The sequence below is a fragment of the Ranitomeya imitator genome, chromosome 8 (assembly GCF_032444005.1).
Source record: "Ranitomeya imitator isolate aRanImi1 chromosome 8, aRanImi1.pri, whole genome shotgun sequence".
NCBI lineage: Eukaryota > Metazoa > Chordata > Amphibia > Anura > Dendrobatidae > Ranitomeya > Ranitomeya imitator.
Genome location: NC_091289.1, coordinates 71,022,306 through 71,039,993, shown reverse-complemented (window position 1 = coordinate 71,039,993; position 17,688 = coordinate 71,022,306).

Sequence of the window (17,688 nt, the reverse complement as noted above, 5' to 3'; positions counted from 1 at the left end):
TGAAAGGAAACCTTTAACCCCCCCCCAAGACGTTTGTAGCTGAAAGAGCCATCTTGTGCAGCACTAAGGATGCAAAAGGAAAAGGTTGCTCTTTTAATTATGCTCCTTCCAAACACCGAAGTAAACACTAAAAATGTGTCCCTTTATACCGTTAAACCGTTCCGGAGGTGCGAATTTCCTTCGTAATGGGACACAGCACAGCTGTCATTCCTATCCCCTTGATGCCGTGCGCTGCCTCCTCAGCGTTGTTTTAAGCTGTCACGGAGCCTGCGCTGTTCTGTTAGCCCTTGGCCATGCCCAATTAGCGCTGCCTGTCTTCTGACATAATTTGGTGTCAGGCTGTCAGTGCCTGTGCGTCCACGCTGCTCCAGATCCCACCTCGCAGTCTCGTCTAACGTAATCCCACTGCATGCACAGTGCATAACCTCGACTCTCACTCCCCTCCTTCCCTCTTCTTCAGACTGTGCGGTGTCACGGCCGTGGCATGCTAGGGATCAGCTGACGGCGCACAGTCTAAAGAAGGCGGAGGGAAATGAGCGAGAGCCCGAGGGGAAGATATGCACTGCGCATGCCCATGGATCCCAGGCCCGCAGTGTGACTCAATCAGAAGACACTGCGAGGCGGGATCTCGGGCAGCGCGGCCGCACAGGCGCAGCCAGCCTGACACCAAATTATGTCAGAAGACAGGCAGCGCAAATAGGGCATGCCCAAGGGATAACAGAACAGCGCAGGCTCCGTGACAGCTTAAAACAATGCTGAGGAGGCAGCGCATGGCACCAAGGGGGTAGGAATGACGGCTGTGCTGCGTCACATTACGAAGGAAAGTCCCAGCTCCGGGACGGTATAACGGTATCAGTGAACACATTTTATAAGTGTTAAGTTCTGCGTGTGCAAAGAGCTAAAAAAAAAGAGCTACCTTTTCCTTGTGCAGCATTACTGCTGCACAAGATGGCTCTTTCAGTAACAAACGACGGGGGGGGGGGACAGGTTCCCTTACATTTAGGTTGTTGTGCCAGCGTGGCGGTCGCAGGACACATTGCCGGCTACACAGCTGGGGATCAGCTGACGTTACTGAAACCCAATAACACTGGGTCGTATGTTTTTACTGTGCAGCCTGCACTTCTGAGCCGCAACTGGCGGTGTTGGAGCCCAGGAATAGCAGTTCAGGTGGTAGAAAGATGAACACAGCAGGAGACCTGGATGACACCCAATTACTTAATCAGGCAGAGGAGTGGCAAATTCCTGCGAGATCCAGGCCTGGTTCATTTTCAGGAAAGTAAGCCGGTCAACGTTATCGGAGGATAGTCGCATGCGACGGTCTGTTAGTACACCACCTGCGGCACTAAAGACACGTTCCGATAAGACACTAGCCGCAGGGCAAGCCAGCACCTCCAATGCATACTGGCTTAGCTCTGGCCATGTATCCAGCTTAGAGACCCAAAACTTGAACGGGGAAGAGCCGTCTGGGAGTACAGTAAGAGGGCAAGCCATGTAGTCTGTCACCATCTGACGGAACCGTTGCCTCCTGCTGACTGGAGCCGCCGGTGATGGTGTAGACATTTGGGGCGGGCACACAAAAGTGTGCCAGAGTTGTGCCATACTGGGCTTGCCTTGGGCAGAGGCACTGCTTCTGCTCCCTCTTTGGGCAGAGCCTCCCCCACTGCCTCGACGCACTGAGCTGCTTTGTAAAGCACTAGCAGCACTCCTCTCAGTTGGACAGGAGAAGATGATGGAATTCACCAGTGTGTCGTGGTACTCCCGCAATTTACGCTCCCGGGTCAACGCAGGGATGAGGTTTTGGACGTTGTCCCAGTAGCGAGGATCGAGGAGGGTGAACACCCAATAATCAGGCATGTTGAGAATGTGGTCGATGCGGCGGTCGTTTCTCAGGCACTGCAGCATGAAATCCACCATGTGCTGCAGAGTGCCAACTGGCCCAGAAACGCTGTCCCCTGCTTGAGACATGATCTCTGCCCGCTCGTCATCACCCCACCCTCGCTGTACACACTGACCACTGGACAATTGTGTCGCTCCCTCCTCTGGACGGAGCTCTTCCTCCTCCATTGACTCCTCCTCATCCTCCTCACAAATTGGCCCCTGCGTACCCCTTTGTGAGGAACCACGTGGCGCTGACTCTCCAGAAGCTGATGGAAAAGGTGACTCCTCATCCTCCACCTCTTCCACCACATCATCCTTTAACCCTTGCAAAGTTTGCTGAAGCAGGCAGATAAGGGGGACAGTCATGCTGACTAGTGCATCATCTGCACTTGCCATCCGCGTGGAATAATCAAAAGGACACAAAACCTGGCAGACGTCCTTCATAGTGGCCCACTCTGTGGTTGTGAAGTCTGATCGGCGCTGACTGCGACTTCTTTGCGCCTGATGCAGCTGGTACTCCATAACTGCTTGCTGCTGCTCACACAACCGCTCCAACATATGTAACGTGGAATTCCACCGGGTAGGTAGGTCACATATGATGCGGTGTTCCGGAAGGCGGAATCGGCGCTGCAGAGCAGCAATGCGGGATCTGGCCAAGCCGGAACGCCGCAAGTGAGCACACTCTAGGCGGACCTTGTGCAGCAGGGCATCAAGATCCGGATAGTCCCTCAGAAAACTCTGCACAACCAAATTGAGCACATGTGCCAGACATGGGATGTGAGTGAGGTTGCCAAGGGCCAAAGCTGCCACCAGATTTCCTCTCTGGCAGTAACCACACATCGCTCTCCTGCTTGATGGCATTCCAGAGCTCCTGCGCTGTGTGGCTTCGATGCCCCAATGAAACTAGTTTCAAGACGGCCTGCTGACGTTTGGCCACGGCTGTGCTCATGTCGGTCATAGGTAAACGTTCACGGGTCCATGTGGAGGTGGACTGTGACGGATCCTGCAGAGAGGAATCAGAGGAACTGGTGTAAGAGGAGGAGTCGATGCGTACAGACTGGATTCCTGCAATCCTTGGAGTGGGCAGGACACGTCCTGCGCCTCTCGCACGATCTGTACCTGGCTCAACAACATTAACCCAATGGGCAGTGAGGGAAACATATCGCCCCTGTCCATGCTGACTGGTCCACGCATCGGTGGTGAGGTGGACCTTGCTACTGACGGCGTTCAGTAGCGCATGTTTTATGTTTGCCTCAACATGCCTGTGCAGGGCAGGGACAGCCTGCCTGCTGAAGTAAAAGCGGCTGGGCACCTTGTACTGTGGGACTGCCAATGCCATCAAGTCACGGAAGCTGTCAGTCTCCACCAGCCTGAACGAGAGCATTTCCAGGGACAACAGTTTGGCAATGCCTGCATTCAGAGCCTGTGCTCGGGGGTGGTTGGCCGAGAATGCCCGCCTTTTCTCCCATGCCTGGACTACCGATGGCTGTAGAGTAGACTGGGAGTGTGAGGATGACTGGGAAGGTGGTGCTGTGGGTGGAATTACACTAGGTCTCTGGACAACAGTGGAGGAAGAGGCAACACGAGATGAAGAGGTGGTAGCTGCCGCTGTTGGTTGGCCTACGTCTTCACTGTGTTTCTGTAACTCCACCGCGTGCCTGTTCCGCACATGTTTCCACATATTTGTGGTATTGAGGTTGCTGACACTTTTACCTCTTTTTACTTTCTGATGACACAGCTTGCATTTGACAAAACAAATGTCATCTGCAACTGTGTCAAAAAACGACCAGGCACTGCAAGTCTTGGGAGCGCCCTTTTTGGCTTTGGAAAGAGACAGGCTCCTAACGGGTGCCAAAGTGGAGGCTACAGGCTCCGCAGTCTTCCCCCTCCCTCTCCCTCTTTGGCCCGTAAGGGGAAGCTCTTCCTCAGAGCTGCTCCCACCACCTTCCTGTTCCTCACGCCACGATGGGTCAAGCACCTCATCATCTCCACTACCCTCTGCCACCAACTGCTCCTCCTGGGTAGTCTCGGCAGCACAGTACGCATCAGAAAGCGGCACCTGAGTTTCATCATCAGATGCGTACTGCGCTGTGGTCACCGGAGGCACTGGCCCACCTGCCTCTTCAGAGTCAGAGACATAAAGCTTTTGGGCATCACTGCACACTGCCTCTTCTTCCATTTCTCCAATGCTGATTGGCTGGCCCCCTGTTTCCAAGCCAAGAGATTCAGAGAACAGAAGTAGAGACGGCTCCTGTCCTGGGCTCTCTGACTGCCTGGCCAATTTGGCAGGTGGTGAAGAGACAGATGGCTGCTCTCCAGTGCTCTGTGCCTGAGAGGATGTGGCACTAACTGAAGTCGATGCCGAGGCGTTAGCTGCCATCCACCCGACAACGGCTTCAATTTGGTCTTCACGTAGCAGCGGTGCACGGCGCTCTCCGACAAAGCTGCGCATGAAGGACTGTTCCCTGCTGAAACTGAGTGACGACGAGTCACCGGCGCCCGCAGCAGGCACAGAATCACCACGTCCTCTCCCTGCTCCTCTCCCTGCTCCGCGCCCACGCCCACGTGCCTTACTCCCTGCCCTCTTCATCTTGGTTGACAGATAAAGATAAGCAGAAAAGTACTAAGGCCTTAGTGTGCTTATTCCTGAAATGCTCCTCCTAACAGGTGTAAGAAACACTAATGTTGTAAATTGTGGACTAAACTTTATTATTTTTCAAATGTGGCCTACACAAGTGTTAAGTTGTGTTTGGTGAACTTAACTTTTTTTTTGGTGCAGATCGGGCTACAGAGCTAGTTTAAATCACACGGAGACCGTGTAGACAGCCGTAAACGGCGCTGCAAGGCCAAAAAACCCTCCTCTCGGTTATCCTATATAGTGTTTTTCCGCTATTTAGCTGGATACGAGTGGAAAGACACTAATAGGAATTTTTTTTTTTCAAATTTTAAACTGGCTGCACTATTTGAAAAAAAGGAAATTGTTTTTCAAGGTATGAGGCAGTAACGCACCCTGAGCTGAATCCAACCGGCTATGGCTGCACACAGACTACAGGGCGAGCTGCGCTCACACAGAGACCGTGCAGACAGCCGTAAACGGCGCTGCAAGGCCAACAAACCCTCCTCTAGGTTATCCTATATAGTGTTTTTCCACTATTTAGCTGGATACGAGTGGAAAGACACTAATAGGAATTTTTTTTTTCAAATTTTAAACAGGCTGCACTATTTGAAAATAAGTAAAATTTTTCTCAAGGTATGAGGCAGTAACGAACCCTGAGCTGAATCCAACCGGCTATGGCTGCACACAGACTACGGGGCGAGCTGGGCTCACACGGAGACCGTGCAGACAGCCGTAAACGGCGCTGCAAGGCCAAAAAACCCTCCTCTAGGTTATTCTATATAGTGTTTTTCCACTATTTAGCTGGATACGAGTGGAAAGACACTAATAGGAATTTTTGTTTTTCAAATTTTAAACAGGCTGCACTATTTGAAAAAAAGTAAAATTTTTCTCTAGGTATGAGCCAGTAACGAACCCTGAGCTGAATCCAACCGGCTATGGCTGCACACAGACTACAGGGCGAGCTGGGCTCACACGGAGACCGTGCAGACAGCCGTAAACGGCGCTGCAAGGCCAAAAAACCCTCCTCTAGGTTATCCTATATAGTGTTTTTCCACTATTTAGCTGGATACGAGTGGAAAGACACTAATAGGAAATTTTTTTTTTCAAATTTTAAACAGGCTGCACTATTTGAAAAAAAGTAAAATTTTTCTCAAGGTATGAGCCAGTAACGAACCCTGAGCTGAATCCAACCGGCTATGGCTGCACACAGACTACAGGGCGAGCTGGGCTCACACGGAGACCGTGCAGACAGCCGTAAACGGCGCTGCAAGGCCCAAAAAACCCCCTCTAGGTTATCCTATGTAGTGTTTTTCCACAATAGAGCTGGAGACTGGTGGAAAAACACTAATAGGAAATTTGAGAAAAAATGTGCAGCAGGCTGCACTAAGAGCAAAAAAGGACAACTGTGTGAGGCAGTGTGAACCCCCCCTGAGCTGAATACAACCGGGTATATGGCTGCACACAGACTACAGAATGAGCTGCACACACACACACACAGAGACCTTGCAGAACGCTGTTAAAACAGCGCTGCAAGGCAAGAGCAAGGTGAACAGTGAAGAACACACAGCGTTTTGCTAAATTAGCCTTTGGAAAGGAAAATAAAGCAATTAGCTAGCTCGACTGGCCCTCAGTTAGAACACAGCGTCCTGTCCCTAACTGAAATCACAGCAGAGTGAGCGCAAAATGGCGGCAGCGTTTTTTATAGTGCAGAGTGACATCATTTCAGCAGCCAATCCAAGCCTTGCCAGTACTTACATGCCCACCATGCTAAACAGGATGTTCCCACACTTCCAATCATTCCTCATTGGCTGCTGCGTTCAGTTTGAATTCTGGGAACTTCCGATTCCGGTATCCGATACGCGGGAAGTATCGGAATTCGGTATCGGAATTCCGATACCGCAAATATCGGCCGATACCCGATACTTGCGGTATCGGAATGCTCAACACTACCCGTGACAAAAACACTGCCGAGAACCAGCTGACGGTGCTGGAACCCGGATGCGTTGCCCAATTGTGCAAGAGCCAATGGCACCGATGACCAGCTGATGGTGCTGGAACCCGGTTACAAAGCTGTAGGTACCCGCGCTTAAAAGCACTACCAAGGACCGCCTGGCGTTGGCGGAACTCGGATACCCAGAAGGAGGCACCTAAGCCAAAGGCTCTGCCCGGAACCAGCTGACGGTGCTGGAACCAGGATGTGGACCATAAGGTCCACAGGAAAGGAGAGAACAGCTAGGCCGCGAGGCTGCCGCAGTTACCGAACACCAACAGTCCTAAAGGGGAGCTTGCCCTACTGGCACTACAGAACCAGCCTTGATTGCCAATTCCCGCAGCCCACATAGGAAGCTCCAAAACTGGAGGCACCATGGAGTTGGCTAACCCGACCGCAACACGACGGGGCAACGCATAGGCGTGTAAGTGACCTTGACACTACCCGGAACCAGCTGACGGTGCTGAAACCAGGCTGGGCAGGAGGGAGTACCCGTGACAAAGACACTGCCGAGAACCAGCTGACAGTGCTGGAACCCGAATGCGTTGCCTATTCAAGATTGTCTTCCTAGAGCCCCAACTAGCGGTGTTGGAGCAAAGGGTAAGCAGGACACGTTGCCGGCTACACAGCGGGGGAACAGCTGGCGTTGCTGAACCCCACTGACACATTGGCTGGTGTTTTTCTCTGTGCAGCTAGCACTTCCGGGCAAAAACTGGTGGTGTTAGAGCCCAGGATCTGCAGGAGGAGCAGAGTGTAGGCCGAAGCCTAATTGAACCAATTTCAAAGGTATCCTTTAACCCACCCTCAGGTGTTACAATTTAGAAGAGCCACACCTTGTGCAGCAGTAATGCTCCACAAGTGAAAGGTTGCTCTTTAAATTTTGCTCATTGCACACGCTGAATGAAACACGTACACAATTTTGCCCATTATACAGTAAGACTGTATTGGAGGCGTGACTTGTATTTTTAAGGAGACGCAGCACAGGTGTCCAAAAATAACGCCTTGGTGCTGGGCGCAGCCTCCTGAGCGTTGTTATTTGCTGTACAGGAGTCTGCGCTCTTGTTAGCCCTTGCCCATGCCCTGTTAGCGCTGCCCGTCTTATGACCTCATTTCATGTTGGCCGGTGCGGTTAACGATGGCCATGAATCCCAGACCAGCAGTGTCTTTTCATAAAGTCACACTGCAGGGATGGGATTCATGGCCTTGCGCAGTAAATATGTTTGCTGCTCACTCATGTCCTTACACCTGCTTCAGACTGGGCGGCCTCAGCTGATCCCTTATCGCATGCCACGGCCATGAGGCCGCACAGTCTGAAGAAGGCGGAAGGAGGGGAGTGAAGACAGGCGAAGATATGCACTGCTCGTGCCCACCAATCACACCCTCGCAGTCAAAATATATCAGACAACGAGGAGCGTTGTGTCGGGCAGAGCGGACGCACAGGCAGCCAACTAATGATGTCAGAAAACGGCCAGCGTTACCTAGGGGGGTGCTGCATGTCATTTAAAAAGGAGAATCACACCTCAGGGACAGTGTAATGGTCTGTAATGAGACACATTTTGTACGTGTTGAGTTCGACGTGGGCAAGGAGAAAAAGTCAGCCACCTTGTACAAATGCAGCATTACTGCTGTACAAGGTGGCTGTAATGCATACAAACACCTGGGGGGGGCAGGGTCCCTTTAATTTCAGTTCAGGTGCCTGCGTGGCGTTTGCAGGACACGATGCCGGCTACACAGCAGGGGAACAGCTGGCGTTGCTGAACCCCACTGACACATTGGCTGGTGTTTTTCTCTGTGCAGCTAGCACTTCCGGGCCCCAACTGGCGGTGTTAGAGCCCAGGGTCAGTAGGAGGAGGAGGAGAGGAGCAGAGTGTAGATCGAAGCCTGCACTGGTGGCAGCTTTAGGTCTGTTGTGTCTGCGTGGCGTTTGCAGGACACGATGCCGGCTACACAGCAGGGGAACAGCTGGCGTTGCTGAACCCCACAGACACATTGGCTGGTGTTTTCTCTGTGCAGCTAGCACGTCCGGGAAAGAACTGGCGGTGTTAGAGCCCAGGGTCAGCAGGAGGAGGAGAGGAGCAGAGTGTAGGCCGAAGCCTAATTGAACCAATTTCAAAGGTAACCTTTAACCCACCCTCAGGTGTTACAATGTAGAAGAGCCACACCTTGTGCAGCAGTAATGCTACACAAGGGAAAGGTTGCTCTTTAAATTTTGGTCATTGCACACGCAGAGTGAAAGACGTACACAATTTTGCCCATTGTACAGTAAAACTGTATTGGAGGCGTGACTTGTGTTTTTAAGGAGACGCAGCACAGGTGTCCCAAAATAACGCCTTGGTGCTGGGCGCAGCCTCCTGAGCGTTGTTATTTGCTGTCCAGGAGTCTGCGCTCTTGTTATCCCTTGGCCATGCGCTGTGAGCGCTGCCTGTCTTCTCACCTCATTTCATGTTGGCCGGTGCGGTTATTGATGGCCAGGAATCCCAGACCCGCAGTGTCGTTTCATAAAGTCACACTGCAGGGCTGGGATTCATGGCCTTGCGCAGTAAATATGTTTGCCGCTCACTCATGTCCTTATACCTGCTTCAGACTGTGCGGCCTCAGCTGATCCCTTATCGCATGCCGCGGCCTTAAGGCCGCACAGTCTGAAGAAGGCGGAAGGAGGGGAGTGAAGACAGGCGAAGATATGCACTGCTCGTGCCCATCAATCACACCCTCGCAGTCAAAATAAGTAAGACAATGAGGGGCGTTGTGTCGGGCAGGGCGGACGCACAGGCACAGCCAGCCAACCAATGATGTCAGAAGACGGGCAACGCTACCAAGGGGGGTGCTGCGTGTCATTAAAAAGGAAAGTCACACCTCAGGGACACTGTAATGGTCTCTAATGAGACACATTTTGTACGTGTTTGTTGAGTTCGACGTGGGCAAGGAGAAAAAGTCAGCCACCTTGTACAAATACAGCATTACTGCTGTACAAGGTGGCTGTTATACATACAAACACCTGGGGGGGCAGGTTCCCTTTAATTTCAGTTCAGGTGCCTGCATGGCGTTTGCAGGACACGTTGCCGGCTACACAGCAGGGGAACAGCTGGCGGTGCTGAACCCCACTGACACATTGGCTGGTGTTTTTCTCTGTGCACCTAGCACGTCCGGGCAAAAACTGGCGGTGTTAGAGCCCAGGGTCAGCAGGAGGAGGAGAGGAGCATAGTGTAGGCCGAAGCCTGCACTGGTGGCAGCTTTTGTTCTGTTGTGCCAGCGTGGCTTGTGCTGGACACGTTGCCGACTACACAACCGGGGAACAGCTGGCGTTGCGGAACCCCACTGACACATCAGCGAGTGTTTTTTCTGTGTAGACAACACTTCCAGGTGACAACTGACAGTGTTGAAACCCTGGGAATCAAAGAGGAGCAGAGTGTAGGCCGAAGCCTGCACTGGTGGCAGCTTTTGGTCTGTTGTGCCAGCGTGGCTTGTGCTGGACACCTTGCCGGCTACACAGCAGGGGAACAGCTGGCATTGCTGAACCCCACTGACACAATGGCGGGTGTTTTTCTCTGTGCAGCCAGCACTTCTGGGCCCCAACTGGCGTAGTTAGAGCCCAGGGTCTGCAGGAGGAGCAGAGTGTAGGCCTAAGCCTAGTAGAACCAATTTCAAAGGTAACCTTTAACCCCCCCTCAGGTGTTGAAAAGTACAAGAGCCACACCTTGTGCAGCATTAATGCTGCACAAGTCAGAGGTTGCTCTATGAATTTTTTTACTTGCACACGCTGAATGAAACACGTACACAATTTTGCCCATTATACAGTCAAACTGTATTGGAGGCGTGACTGACTTGCCTTTTTTAGGAGACGCAGCACAGGTGTCCAAAATAACGCCTTAGTGCTGGGCGCAGCCTCCTGAGCGTTGTTATTTGCTGTACAGGAGTCTGCGCTCTTGTTATCCCTTGGCCATGCGCTGTGAGCGCTGCCTGTCTTCTCACCTCATTTCATGTCGGCCAGTGCGGTTAGCGATGGCCATGAATCCCAGACCCTCAGTGTCTTTTCATAAAGTCACACTGCAGAGCTGGGATTCATGGCCTTGCGCAGTAAATATGTTCGCCGCTCACTCATGTCCTTACACCTGCTTCAGACTGGGCGGCCTCCGCTGATCCCTTATCGCATGCCGCGGCCATGAGGCCGCACAGTCTGAAGAAGGCGGAAGGAGATGAGTGAAGATGGGCGAACATATGCACTGCACATGCCCATCAATCACACCCTCGCAGTCAAAATAGATCAGACAACGAGGGGCGTTGTGTCGGGCAGGGCGGACGCACAGGCACAGCCAGCCAACCAATGATGTCAGAAGACGGGCAGCGCTACCAAGGAGGGTGCTGCGTGTCATTAAAAAGGAAAGTCACACCTCAGGGACAATGTAATGGTCTGTAATGAGACACATTTTGTAAGTGTTAAATTCCACGTGGGCAAGGAGAAAAAGTCAGCCACCTTGTACAAATGCAGCATTACTGCTGTACAATGTGGCTGTTATACATAGAAACACCTGGGGGGGGGGGCAGGGTCCCTTTAATTTCAGTTCAGGTGCCTGCATGGCGTTTGCAGGACACGTTGCCGGCTACACAGCAGGGGAACAGCTGGCGTTGTTGAACCTGTTGTGAATTCTGTGGCTGAATTCACTCCTGTGGTCACAAGTGGTACTGCAGCTTCTGAGCTTCCTTCCTCAGGTGTTCTGGTGAGCTCATTAGCTGCTTCGTTACTTAACTCCACCTGATGCTGCTATCCTTGCTCCTAGTCAATGTACCAGTGTTGGATCTGAGCTTCTCCTGATTGTTCCTGTGACCTGCTGCTCTGTATAGCTAAGTGCTTTTTTGCTATTTTGTTGCCTTTTTTCTGTCCAGCTTGTCTTTTGTTTTGCTGGAAGCTCTGAGACGCAAAGGGTGTACCGCCGTGCCGTTAGTCCGGCACGGTGGGTCTTTTTTGCCCCTTTGCGTGGGTTTTGCTTTAGGGTTTTTTGTAGACTGCAAAGTTCGCTTTACTGTCCTCGCTCTGTCTAAGAATATCGGGCCCCACTTTGCTGAATCTATTTCATCCCTACGTTTTGTCATTTCATCTTACTCACAGTCATTATATGTGGGGGGCTGCCTTTTCCTTTGGGGTATTTCTCTGGGGGCAAGTCAGGCCTATTTTTCTATCTTCAGGCTAGCTAGTTTCTTAGGCTGTGCCGAGTTGCATAGGTAGTGGTTAGGCGCAATCCACAGCCACTTTTAGTTGTGTTTAGGATAGGATCAGGTGTGCAGTCTACAGAGTTTCCACGTCTCAGAGCTCGTTCTTTTGTTTTTGGGTATTTGTCAGATCACTGTGTGCGCTCTGATCGCTAGGCACACTGTGTCTCTGGATTGCCTTCATTACACCTTTCATTAGCAGACATAACAGTACTAGGAGCCAACTAATGATTCTCAATAGAGGGAAAGAAAAAGTTCTGACATCACTTTTTTTTTTTTTCCCCTAGACATTTGGGTGTTTCTGGACACAGGTGTGGACATGGATTTTCAGGGTCTGTGCTCTTCAATGGATAATCTCGTTATAAATGTACTCTCCGGGTTTATCTGAGCCAGCGGGTATCCTCAAGGAAGGAGTCATTGTGTCTGCCATCTCCCCTGATTTGCGGCGGGTGCTGCAAAAATTTCAGGCGAATAAACCTGATCGTTGTCCAGCGGAGAAACTGTTCGTCCCTGATAGGTGGACTAATAAACTTATCTCTGAACTTCATTGTTCGGTGTTGGCTGGTCATCCTGGAATCTTTGGTACCAGAGAGTTAGTGGCTAGATCCTTCTGGTGGCCATCTCTGTCACGGGATGTACGTACTTTTGTGCAGTCCTGTGGGATTTGTGCTAGGGCTAAGCCCTCCTGTTCTCGTGCCAGTGGGTTGCTTTTGCCCTTGCCGGTCCCAAAGAGGCCCTGGACACATATTTCGATGGATTTAATTTCTGACCTTCCCGTTTCTCAAAAGATGTCAGTCATTTGGGTGGTCTGTGATCGCTTTTCTAAAATGGTCCATCTGGTGCCCTTGGCTAAATTGCCTTCCTCCTCTGATTTGGTACCTTTGTTCTTTCAGCATGTGGTTCGGTTGCATGGCATTCCTGAGAATATTGTTTCTGACAGAGGTTCCCAGTTTGTTTCAAGGTTCTGGCGAGCCTTTTGTGGTAGGATGGGCATTGACCTATCCTTTTCCTCGGCTTTCCATCCTCAGACTAATGGCCAGACCGAACGAACCAATCAGACCTTGGAAACATATCTGAGATGTTTTGTTTCTGCAGACCAGGATGATTGGGTGTCCTTTTTGCCGTTGGCTGAGTTCGCCCTTAATAATCGGGCCAGCTCGGCTACCTTGGTTTCTCCATTTTTCTGCAATTCTGGGTTCCATCCTCGTTTCTCTTCAGGACAGGTTGAGTCTTCGGACTGTCCTGGTGTGGATTCTGTGGTGGACAGGTTGCAGCAGATCTGGACTCAGGTAGTGGACAATTTGACCTTGTCCCAGGAGAAGGCTCAACTTTACGCTAATCGCAGACGCCGTGTGGGTCCCCGACTTCGTGTTGGGGATCTGGTTTGGTTATCTTCTCGTCATATTCCTATGAAGGTTTCCTCTCCTAAATTTAAACCTCGTTTTATTGGTCCGTATAGGATTTCTGAGGTTCTCAATCCTGTGTCTTTTCGTCTGACCCTCCCAGACTCCTTTTCCATACATAATGTATTCCATAGGTCATTGTTGCGGAGATACGTGGCACCTATGGTTCCATCTGTTGAGCCTCCTGCCCCGGTTTTGGTGGAGGGGGAATTGGAGTATATTGTGGAGAAGATTTTGGATTCTCGTGTTTCTAGACGGAAACTCCAGTATCTGGTTAAATGGAAGGGTTATGCTCAGGAAGATAATTCCTGGGTTTTTGCCTCTGATGTTCATGCTCCCGATCTTGTTCGTGCCTTTCATGCGGCTCATCCTGGTAGGCCTGGGGGCTCTGGTGAGGGTTCGGTGACCCCTCCTCAAGGGGGGGGTACTGTTGTGAATTCTGTGGCTGAATTCACTCCTGTGGTCACAAGTGGTACTGCAGCTTCTGAGCTTCCTTCCTCAGGTGTTCTGGTGAGCTCATTAGCTGCTTCGTTACTTAACTCCACCTGATGCTGCTATCCTTGCTCCTAGTCAATGTACCAGTGTTGGATCTGAGCTTCTCCTGATTGTTCCTGTGACCTGCTGCTCTGTATAGCTAAGTGCTTTTTTGCTATTTTGTTGCCTTTTTTCTGTCCAGCTTGTCTTTTGTTTTGCTGGAAGCTCTGAGACGCAAAGGGTGTACCGCCGTGCCGTTAAGTCCGGCACGGTGGGTCTTTTTTGCCCCTTTGCGTGGGTTTTGCTTTAGGGTTTTTTGTAGACTGCAAAGTTCGCTTTACTGTCCTCGCTCTGTCTAAGAATATCGGGCCCCACTTTGCTGAATCTATTTCATCCCTACGTTTTGTCTTTTCATCTTACTCACAGTCATTATATGTGGGGGGCTGCCTTTTCCTTTGGGGTATTTCTCTGGGGGCAAGTCAGGCCTATTTTTCTATCTTCAGGCTAGCTAGTTTCTTAGGCTGTGCCGAGTTGCATAGGTAGTGGTTAGGCGCAATCCACAGCCACTTTTAGTTGTGTTTAGGATAGGATCAGGTGTGCAGTCTACAGAGTTTCCACGTCTCAGAGCTCGTTCTTTTGTTTTTGGGTATTTGTCAGATCACTGTGTGCGCTCTGATCGCTAGGCACACTGTGTCTCTGGATTGCCTTCATTACACCTTTCATTAGCAGACATAACATGAACCCCACTGACACATTGGTGGGTGTTTTTCTCTGTGCAGCTAGCACTTCCGGGCAACAACTGGCAGTGTTAGAGCCCAGGGACAGCAGGAGGAGGAGAGGAGCAGAGTGTAGGCCGAAGCCTGCACTGGTGGCAGATTTAGGTCTGTTGTGTCTGCGTGGCGTTTGCAGGACACGTTGCCGGCTACACAGCAGGGGAACAGCTGGCGTTGCGGAACCCCACTGACACATCAGCGAGTGTTTTTTCTGTGTAGATAACACTTCCAGGTGACAACTGACAGTGTTGAAACCCAGGGAATCAAAGAGGAGCAAAGTGTAGGCCGAAGCCTGCACTGGAGGCAGGAAAATGTCTGTTATTGTGCCAGCGTGGCTTGTGCTGGACACGTTGCCGACTACACAGCAGAGGAACAGCTGGCGTTGCTGAAGGCCACTGACACATTGGCGGGTGTTTTTCTCTGTGCAGCTAGCACTTCCGGGCAACAACTGGCGGTGTTAGAGCCCAGGGTCTGCAGTAGGAGCAGAGTGTAAGCCGAAGCCTGCAGTGGAGCAAGTTGAAAGAGAACATTTACCCCCCCCAGGCATTTGTTGCTGAAAGAGCCATCTTGTACAGCAGTAATACTGCACATGGAAAATAGTGGCTCTTAAAATTATGCTCCTTGTAAACACTGAAGTACACACTCATATAATGTGTCCCCTCACACCGTTAAACCGTCCCAAAGGTGGGACTTTCCTTTGTAATGTGACACAGCACAGCCGTAATTCCAACCCCCTTGGTGCCGTGCGCCACCTCCTCAACGTTGTTTGATTCTGTCACGGAGCCTGCGCTGTAATATTATCCCTTGGTCATGCACAGTTAGCGGTGCCCGTCTTCTGACATCATTTAGGTGTCAGGCTGGCAGTGCCTGTGCGTCCAAGCTGCCCGAGATCCAACCTCGCAGTATCATCTAATGTAATCCCACTGCGGGCCTGGGATACATGGGCATGCGCAGTGCATATCATCGCCTCTCACTCCCCTCCTTCCTGCTTCTTCAGACTGTGCGGCGTCACGGCCGTGGCATGCTATTAGGGATCAGCTGATGCCGCCTAGTCTGAAGAAGCGTGAAGAAGGGGAGTGAGAGGCTAGTATATGCACTGCGCATGGCCATGGATACCAGGCCCACTGTGGGATCACATTAGACGACACTGCGAGGTGGGATTTCGGGCAGCGTGGACGCACAGGCGCAGCCAGGACGACAACAAATGATGTCAGAGGATGGGCAGCGCAAACTGTGCATGGCCAAGGGATAACAGAACAGCGCAGGGTCCATGACAGAATCAAACAACGCTAAGGAGGCAGCGCACGGAGCCAAGGGGGTAGGAATGACGGCTGTGCTGCGTCACATTACAAAGGAAAGCCCCACCTCCGGGACGGTTTGACGGTGTGAGGGGACACATTACATGAGTGTGTAGTTCAGCGTTTCCAAGGAGCATAATTTAAAGAGCGACCTTTTCCTTGTGCAGTATTAGTGCTGCACAAGTGGCTCTTTCAGTAACAAACGACTAGGGGGGGGGGGGGACAGGTTCCCTTACATTTTAGTTGTGCCAGCGTGGTGGTCGCATGACACGTTGCCGGATACACAGCTGGGGATCAGCTGCCGTTACTGAACCCCAATAACAGAGGAGCGACTGTTGACTGTGCAGACAGCACTTCCAGGCACCAACTGGCGGTGTTAGAGCCCAGGGACAGCAGGAGGAGCAGATTGGAGGTATTGCCGCACACACAGCTGGGGATCAGCTGACGTTACTGAACCCCAATAACAGAGGAGCGACTGTTGACTGTGCGGACAGCACTTCCAGGCACCAACTGGCGGTGTTAGAGCCCAGGGACAGCACGAGTAGCAGAGGAACAGAGTGTAGGCCGAAGCCTGATTGGAGCAAGTTGAAAGGGGGAACCTTTAACCCCCCCCCCAAGACGTTTGTAGCTGAAAGAGCCATCTTGTTTAGCACTAAGGATAAGGTTGCTCTTTTAATTATGCTCCTTGCAAACACAGAAGTAAACACTAAAAAATGTGTCCCCTTATACCGTAAAACCGTCCCGGAGGTGCGAATTTCCTTCGTAATGGGACGCAGCACAGCTGTCATTCCTGTCCCCTTGGTGCCGTGCACTGCCTCCTCAGCGTTGTTTTAAGCTGTCACGGACCCTGCGCTGTTCTGTTATCCCTTGGCCATGCCCAATTTGCGCTGCCTGTCTTCTGACATAATTTGGTGTCAGGCTGGCTGCGCCTGTGCGGCCGCGCTGCCCGAGATCCCGCCTCGCAGTGTCTTCTGTGTCTTCTGGGGATCAGCTGACGTTACTGAAACCCAATAACACTGGGTCGTATGTTTTGACTGTGCAGCCTGCACTTCTGAGCCGCAACTGGTGGTGTTGGAGCCCAGGAATAGTAGTTCAGGTGGTAGAAAGATGAACACATCAGGAGACCTGGATGACACCCAATTACTTAATCAGGCAGAGGAGTGGCAAATTCCTGCGAGATCCAGGCCTGGTTCATTTTCAGAAAAGTAAGCCGGTCAACGTTATCGGAGGATAGTCGCATGCGACGGTCTGTTAGTACACCACCTGCGGCACTAAAGACACGTTCCGATAAGACACTAGCCGCAGGGCAAGCCAGCACCTCCAATGCATACTGGCTTAGTTCTGGCCATCTATCCAGCTTAGAGACCCAAAACTTGAAAGGGGAAGAGCCGTCTGGGAGTACAGTAAGAGGGCAAGACATGTAGTCTGTCACCATCTGACGGAACCGTTGCCTCCGGCTGACTGGAGCTGCCGGTGATGGTGTAGACATTTGGGGCGGGCACACAAAAGTTTGCCACAGTTGTGCCATACTGGTCTTGCCTTGGGCAGAGGCACTGCTTCTGCTCCCTCTTTGTGCAGAGCCTCCTCCACTGCCTCGACGCACTGAGCTGCTTTGTAAAGCACTAGCAGCACTCCTCTCAGCTGGACTGGAGAAGATGATGGAATTCACCAGTGTGTCGTGGTACTCCCGCATTTTACGCTCCCGGGTCAACGCTGGGATGAGGTTTTGGACGTTGTCCCGGTAGCGAGGATCGAGGAGGGTGAACACCCAATAATCAGGCATGTTGAGAATGTGGTCGATGTGGCGGTCGTTTCTCAGGCACTGCAGCATGAAATCAACCTTGTGCTGCGGACTGCCAACTGCCCCAGAAATGCTGTCCCCTGCTTGAGACATGATCTCTGCCCGCTCGTCATCACCCCACCCTCGCTGTACACACTGACCACTGGACAATTGTGTCGCTCCCTCCTCTGGGCGGAGCTCTTCCTCCTCCATTGACTCCTCCTCATCCTCCTCACAAAGTGGCCCCTGCGTATCCCTTTGTGAGGAACC